The sequence below is a fragment of the Cryptomeria japonica genome, chromosome 5, assembly GCF_030272615.1.
Source record: "Cryptomeria japonica chromosome 5, Sugi_1.0, whole genome shotgun sequence".
Taxonomy (NCBI): domain Eukaryota; kingdom Viridiplantae; phylum Streptophyta; class Pinopsida; order Cupressales; family Cupressaceae; genus Cryptomeria; species Cryptomeria japonica.
Window position 1 is genome coordinate 865196823 of NC_081409.1, and position 9066 is coordinate 865205888.

A 9066-nucleotide genomic window follows, 5' to 3' on the forward strand; every position below is an offset into this window, starting at 1 on the left:
GGGAATAAGTATCAAGGAGTTATGACTAGAGGAAGACTGGAAAATGAAGAGGTATGTATAATTTATCAAATTGAACTAGCAACTACTAATGAGGCATGTGAAAATAAACATTGGATTAAAGCTATGGAAGATGAATTGGAACAAATTGAAAAGAATAATACATGGACATTGGTTCCCCACCCTAAAAACAAAAATGTAATTGGAACTAAATGGGTATTTAGAAATAAACTTAATGAAGATGGTAAGGTAATCAGAAACAAAACAAGATTAGTGTGTAAGGGATATTCACAGAGACAAGGAATTGATTACAATGAAACCTTTGCATCGGTAGCTAGAATTGAGGCAGTCAAATTATTCTTAGCTTTTGCAGCACACAAGAACTATAAAGTATATCAAATGAATGTTAAATGTGCATTTCTGAATGGTGATCTTGAAGAGGAAGTTTACATTGAACAACCTGATGGATTTTCTTTGACAGATGACAAAGGTATGGTTTGCAGGTTAAGCAAAGATTTATATGGATTGAAGCAAGCTCCTAGAGCTTGGTATGCTAGATTGGACGAATATCTTTTGAAGCTTGGTTACACTAAAGGTAATGCTGACAACAACTTATATTACAAAGTGACTAATGATGACATCTTGGTAATTAAAGTTTTTGTTCATGATGTCATTTTTGGAGGAGAAGATGGATTGTGTAAAGACTTTTCTAACAAGATGCAGGAAGAATTTGAAATGTCTATGATTGGGGAGATAAAATTATTTTTAGGATTGCAAATTTCACAGACTGATAAAGGTATATTCATAAATCAATCAAAGTACTTGAAGGAATTACTAAAGAAATTTGGCATGGAAAACTCTAAACTGGTAGGTACACCTATGACTACAACTGATAAACTATCATTGAAGGATGAATCAACACCTATTAATTCGACAAGATACAAGTCTATGATAGGAGGTTTACTGCATTTGACACAAACAAGACCTGATATTATGAATGTAGCATGTATTGTGTCAAGATTTCAGAGTAATCCTAAGGAAAATCATGAATCAGCAGTGAAAAGGATTTTTCAGTACCTACAAGGCACAACAAATCTTGGCTTATGGTATCCTAAAGATGAAAATTTTGATTTATGTGCATACATAGATGCAAATTGGGAAGGAGATGTAGATGACAAAAAAAGAACCATCGGTGAAGCATTTTTGCTTGGCAGCAGACTAATTTCATGGTTGAGCAAGAAACAAAGTTATACATCACTATCAATAGCAGAATCAGAATATGTTGAAGCAGCAACTAATTGTACACAGGTATTATGGATTAAGCAAATGTTGAAGGACATAAAGGTAAAATGCAAAGAACCTATAATCATTTACTGTGATAATATGGTAGCAATTGATATATCAAAGAATCTGGTATTTCACTCTAAAACTAAACATGATTCTATCAAATTCAATTTTGTGAAAGAGAATGTTGAAGAAAAAGAAGTGAAATTGGTTTATATGATACTAAAGAGCAGATTGCGGATATCTTTATTAAACCTTTGCCTAAGGAAACTTTTGAATATCTAAGAGAGCAGCTTGGAGTTATATCCTCACTGGTAGAAACTTAGACAGTTGGAGCATGGCATCAGACCAATAGAATTAACAGAGAAATTTTTTTTCTGGCTTTGATGAAGGAGAGCTACTTCTTAGGGGGAGTAAATTGAATAAATTTGGTTATAACAATTGGTATTTATAATGAGTTCTATGAACTAATTGTATTTGGTTTTGTATCGCTTTGGCATTTGATGTCAAAGGGGGAGAGATATCTATGGAAAAACACATTACCTTTTGGGGAGAGATTATTCATTGGGGGAGAGGTTGTTACTCTTTGTATCTGTATTTTGATTTCTGGTTAATGATCTCTTTGGGAGATTGTTGGTTTTTGGTTTTTGGCATTTCTCCTTTGGCACTTAGATGGTTTTTCCATCTTGTGTTGCCATCAATGCCAAAGGGGGAGATTGTTGGTATTATGGATGTATTGCATTGGTTTTGTCATTGATGTCAACACTGAGAACACTTATCCTTGTGGAGATCTTTGGTTATGTTCACTGGCATGTTTAGTGACTTATGCATAGTCACCGATATCTGGCTCACTGGCAGGTTATATTGTTCACCGACACTGAGGATGATCTGTTATCATCTGGAGATTACTTGGTTATGTCGAAGACATTGTTTGGACACTTGGTTTTGGTGATTTTATTATTGGTACAATCGAGTTTGCATATTTTTTGTTATAGGCAAATAGGTCTAGGCTATGTATCGACAAGCATTATCTATTCCAGATCAGCACAACACGTTATGGAGATGATTTTCTATTTTTATAAATGCATTGAGCCGACATCATGCATCGCATATTGATTCATTTGTAATTGATTTTAATTGTAATATTCTTAGTGAGCTGACCTACACATTTGGTCTTAGGTTTTGGTATATATGTAAGATCTCATCTATGAGATTATGTAGAGGATTGTGGAAAAATGATTGTAAAAAGGTATATGCGAATATAAGCAGAGCTATGCACATGGACATCATTCAAGATTCAAGGTGGTTTTAAAGAAGGCAAATCAAAGCTTAACCGGTACAGAATCCAGCATATGAAGATGCTATTTTGAGTAGTACATTATCATTGGATTTAACCATCCAATTGTAGTCAGTGTGACTCCCATTTTGTGATTGCACAGTGAGCTCTAGGGAGTTGGCCTTTCTGCATGTGCAGACCCCATTTGTACACACATACTATCTGTAGTAGTATCATCTGATTGTGGGTAAGGTTTCCCACCGTGGTTTTTCCCCTTACAGGGTTTCCACGTACAAATAACTGTGTTATGTGTTGTGTGTGTTATTTGTCTTTCTGTTTCATGCATTAAACTTTACCGGTACTGTTATTAACTGCTAAACTATCTACTGGCATTAAAGTTTGGTTTACCGGTATTATGCACTAAGTTTGGTTAAGTTATATTTGGGTTGAAATTAATAGACAACTGATTCACCCCCCCCTCTCAGTTGCCTTCAAGTCATAATAGGAATATTTGTTGCACTTACGACAAGTTTTACAGAGGTTGAGAGAAGAAAAGTTACTGATATCAAGAAGTGCACTTTCATGAAGGATGAGTTAGTCTATTTGGGCTTTGTGATATCTGAGGATGGTTTGAAGATGGACCCTAGGAAAGTGAAAGCCATTGTTGAGTGGCCTGCACCAAAAAGCATTGGAGAGGTAAGATCATTTCATGGATTGGCTAGTTTTTACTAGAAGTTTATTAGAAATTTCAGTTAAGTTTGTTATCCTATGACTGAGACCATGAGGGGAGATAGGAAGGAATTCAAGTGGAGCACTAGAGAAAACAAAAGTTTTAAGTTGTTGAAGCAGAAAGTGACTGAACAGCCTATGTTGGCTTTACCAGATTTCAATAAGGTATTTCAAGTAGATTGTGATGCAAGTGGAACAACAATAGGAGTAGTTTTGAGTCAAGAAGGGAGAGCAATAGCATATTTCAGTGAGAAATTGAATGATGCCGAGAAGAGATATTCAGTATATGATCAGGAATTTTATGTCATAATTCAAGCCTTGAAGAAATGGAGATATTACTTGCTACCTAAGGAGTTTGTGTTGTATACAGATCATCAAGCTTTGCAATATTTGAGTAGTCAGAGTAAGTTGAATCAGAGACATATGAGGTGGGTAGAGTTCTTGCAGAGTTACACCTTTGTGTTAAAACATAGAAGTGGGAAATCTAACAAAGTTGCTGATACATTGAGTAGGACAACGAATTTGCTGACAGAGATGAGAGTGACAGTATTAGGTTTTGAGGATTTGAAGACCTTGTATGATGAAGACCCAGATTTTGGAGAACCTTGGAAATCTTATAGAGAACTAGTTATGGTTGATAGGAGCAAATGGTTGGATTACTTCATTTAGGATGGAATGTTATTTAAGGAAGTTCAGTTCTGCATACCTAAAAGTTCCATGAGAGAGAACCTGATAAAAGAGAAGCATAGTGGAGGTTTAGCTGGACACTTTGGCATTGATAAAACAATTGCATTGGTAAGTGAGCAGTACTTTTGGTCCCAGATTCATAAAGATGTTAAGATATATGCACAGAGCTGTAGATTTTGTCAAGTTGCAAAAGGTAGTAGTCAAAATGTGGGATTGTATAAACCTTTGATAGTACCGGTTAGACCTTAGGAGGATATAAGCATGGATTTCATACTAGGATTGCCTAAGACACAATGAGGAAATGTTTCAATATTTGTGGTAGTGGATAGATTTTCAAAGATGGCTCATTTCGTACCTTGTAAGAAGACATCAGATGCATTGCATATAGAAAACCTATTTTTCAAGGAAGTGGTAAGATTGCATGGATTACCTAAGAGCATAGTTTCAAATAGAGACACTTAGATTGTTGGCTATTTTTACAGAACACTTTGGAAGAAGATGAAGATAGATTTGAAGTTCAGTTCTACTTTTCACCCACAGACAGATGGACAGACATAAGTAGTTAACCGGAGTTTGGGAAACTTGTTGAGATGTTTATTAGGAGATAAAACTGGAAGTTGGTATTTGATCCTTGCATAAGGAGAGTTTTACTATAAGAATTTAGTGAACAGAAGTACCAGAAAAACACCTTTTGAGATTGTTACCGGAGTGCATCCTAAAGGAATAGCAGAGTTGAGAGACATTAGCAATGAAGACTAGAAGAGTTTAGAAGTAGAAGAATTTGTAGAGCACATGGCAACATTGCACATTCAAGTTAAACAAAATTTGGAAGACATGAATAGAAAATACAAGGAGAAGGCAGATGGGAAGAGGAGACATAAGGAATTTAAAGTTGGAAATGAAGTAATGGTCTATTTGAGAAAAGAGAGATTCCCAGTTGGAACTTATAACAAGTTGTAGATGAAGAAGTTTGGACCGTATAAGATCTTGTGAAATTTCAGTTTTGGAAATGCATATGAAGTGGAGCTACTGGATAGTCTAAGTATTTCACCTATATTCAACATTGCAGATCTTCATGACTACCATGAATCAAAATTTAGTGAGGACAATATTACAGACTTGGAGAAACAATTTCCCTAGAAGGAACCAAATCAGATTGAAGATATTTTGGACTGTAGGATTGGGCGTACTACCCGAAGCAGTCAATACAAAGAATACGTTGTGAAGTGGAAGAATAGACCAGTGGAAGACTCATCTTGGATTTCTCAGGCAAAGGTAGACTGCCTTGGTTTTCCTCTGACCCCAAAAAATTGAGAGGCTCACTTTCTATTAACCCCGGATGTCTGATGTAGGAGCATCCTCGGTTCATAGCAATCTTGCATCAACCAAAAACATTTTCTTTATGCAGTTTTAGTTTTCCTTTCTGTGTGTCCTAGTTTTGGCACACTGGCTTCCTGTGGGGTTGGATTCTTCTTGAAGACCTTCAATCTCCCTGCTTTCTTTCTAGCCGCATCGCATTTGGATCACTTTTCGGCAAGATATCGCTACCCATTTTCCTTGATAGTTTCTAGTTACCGGATTGTTCCATTGTTTCCAACTGCCTTAGACCTATTTTGGTGATCTACCAGAACCCATTCTGATGCTTGTGGAGCCTTAGACGTTGATCTCGATGTTTATTGACATGTAGCCAACCTTCTACATTTCATCCTTTGGGATTTTCCAGAGGTTGACCTCATTCATTTCTACACATTAGGGTTTTGATCCTTTTGGGCTGACCTGATCCTTTGGATCAATATATATATTTTTAATCATTCTTTCCAATGTAGGAATCAATTCGGAGAAAAGGAGTATCAGACAGATAGTGCTTAGAAGATAGCTATTTTGATTCAAGGTCCCTATGAGACCTATTCTACCAGGCCTTTGCACCGGTATGTTGTAACCCTATTGTTGCCAGTTGGATGTATTTGACTTTCTTGCAATAAAACAATCTATTCTGCATTTTTCTCCATCATATCTGTTTGTTTTTGTTGTGTTAACTCTTGCTGACCAGTTTGGACTAATCTATTCGAGATCCCTCCTCCCCGGTGACTACTTCAGCTTGTCAGTGTGTTGAAATTATTCAGATGATCTGTGATAGATGAATTGTCACGCATCCTCAAATTATACAACTATATCCTTAGAAGAATTTTGTTTTCTAGTGACTTCATCTCATACAACTTTGGAAGCTTATTCCACAAGTCATGAGTAGATTTCACCTCTGCAACATTGAACAAAACTAAATCTCCTATAGATAATTGGATTGTTTCCTAGCCACGCTATCCATGGTATTACAATTTCTTGTGGTCATATTTGTAGGTTTTGATGATACTCCTTTAAGAGCTTTGTCACATCCATCCTTCACAAACAAAGCTTGAATCTTAAGTTCCATAGAGAAAAATTTGAACCATCAAACTTATGTACCTCAAATCCAGTAACACTATTTCCAGCCATTGCTCACTTCTAAAAACAAACAACTTCTACACAAATAACCTAAGCTCTAATACCAATTATGAGAAAAATAACAAGTTCAGAAAATTTGCAAAGAAGAACAATAGCACATAACACACAGATTTACGTGGGAAAACTTGGTAAAAATATACCAGTAAAAAACCACAGGCAAATTTTGTCTTTCGTATTGATTCTTGGGAATTACAGAGTTACAACAATCTCAAATCCATTTAGGCCTTTTTTTCAAAGGAGGAAGAGTTACTCTATATATATACAAATTTGAGAAACTTAATGCAATAATTAAATTCTCAAATTTGCCACCTCTAACTCTTTGAATGCCACCACTATAGTCATATTATTGACTAAGCCTATATGTGGCTCTCAATCATCTATAAGGTTGACACATATAGAGTCCAACTTGATTCTCCTATGAATCACTTAATAATTTAGTAGGTCAACACAACCAAGTTGTAGAGTCCTAGTTGGAGACAACTTACTAAATATAGTAAGTACGACTTACACAACTACATGTATGACACATAAAGGATAAAAGTCCTAATTGAAGACAACTTGTATGACACATATGGAAGTAAATTCCTAATTGACTTCACATTCCAACAGTTGGGAAGGGCGGGATCGGTAAGACTCTATTGATCAAATGAGTCTTCAACAGTAACCAAGTACAAAGTCTATTTTGGAATGACTTAATGCTTTGGCTTACTATTTCACAATATCCATCTTTCAATGCTCTCAGAAATGACCTTGTCAATCAAATAATTCTTAAAGCAAATGAAAATTTCAACAGGAGAGATGAAGACCATGTAAAAACTTGGTTGAATGAAAACATGAATAAACACAGGTTTGCCCTATTTTTAGATGATATTTGGGAAACAAGTGCAAGCTTCTTGTTAGAGAAGCTTTGTGTGCCTCACTCTCCATGCCATAGCTCCAATATTAATATTATCATTGCCACATCCAGAAGTAAAAGTGTGCTCTCACAGTTGGGTCTTCCACCTTCATCAATCATTCAAATGAAAGACTTAATAGAGGATGACAACTGGAGATTATTTTCTTCTCATGCTTTTCCACAAAGTAATGGAGTTTTTCCCATGAGTATTGATTAGGAAATAGTGAGGCACATTTTCAATGAGTGTGGAGGGCTTTTGTTAGCCATCAAAGTAATCAAGCAGGCAATGGAAGGCGTTTCTCAGTCAAATGAATGGGAATTTAGACTCCAGAGATTGCAGAACAATATTACAGACTCGCTTTCAAGAAAGTTGAGATTAATCTACTATGTTTTGGCCTACTCACTAGGCTATGCCATTTCCTTGCAGTTGTGCTTCCTCTGCCTCATTTCTTTCTTAGAAGACGAAGTCATCCATACTGCAGTTGCTACTATGTAGTAGATGGGAGAAGAGTTAGTGTTCGGGCCAGATACTTTCCAAATTGGAGAGATATACATCAATTTGTTAGCGGATCGGTGCCTTATTGAATCAATTAGTAAGGATTATGACAGAAAGGTGATTAATTTTAGGGTACATGATGTATTGCACCATTTTTTAGCACACCAAATTGCTAAGAAGGAAGAAAAATGCTTCTTTCAGGCACACAGAGGTTTATCTAAGTTTCTCGTTGATGACTGTGGGGGATACACGAGAATTTAATTAAGGAGAAACAGTCTGACTAGGGTTCCAAATTTATTCAGAGCCCCCTATATCCACTTCTTGCTACTATCTGGTAATACTTACTTGACAAAAATTCCAAGAGAAGTGATTGGGAGTATAATTGCCCTCAGGGTCCTGTATTTGTCACGAACTTCCCTCTAGTCGTTGCCAAAAAATATTGGATGTTTGAAGCATTTAGTTTGCCTCAAATTATGCTCTGTACCAATCAAGAAACTATCTTACTCTATGGCTACCCTTTGAGACCTTCAAGTATTAGATCTTTTTCATTCCAATATTAGATCTTTCTCATTCCAACATTAGACAACTCCCACTCAGCATGTCTGCGTTGACTTCCCTAAAACTTCTGAATGTTGGTTCTTGTCAAGACCTGCACTGTATGCCTTCGGGGATCTCACACCTTAGGTCTTTGAAGTACCTAAATGTAGGTGGTTCTCGAAATATAGCATGAAATAATTGCAGAAGAGGTCAACTTTCAATTAATGATCTGGGTACCCTAAACAAACTCAAAAGGTTGATGCTTACATATAAAGGTGAAATAATTTGAGAAGGAATTCTCGGAACCATGAAGTAGATGGAATCTCTATTTCTAGATCTCCCAGAGATGGAAAGGCCACCCTATGGCATGATTTCCATGTCAAAATTGAGGACAATCTGTCTAATATGTCCTAACTTAGGGGAAGAGCACCAATAGCTGAGCACTCTAACTTCGCGCTTCTCAAAATCTTACGTGGAAATTTCAAATCAATCCCAAGTTTTTAGAGTAGCTTACTTGGCAAGTACCCTGCTTATAACTAAGCTTTCAGCACCACATCATCAAGTATGGTGCCACATCATCATCATTTTTGCCAAGGTGTCCAAACCAACCAAAAAACAAAGTGAGACCAATATGCATGCAAAAAAGGCCCCAATAGTTGCGCAACT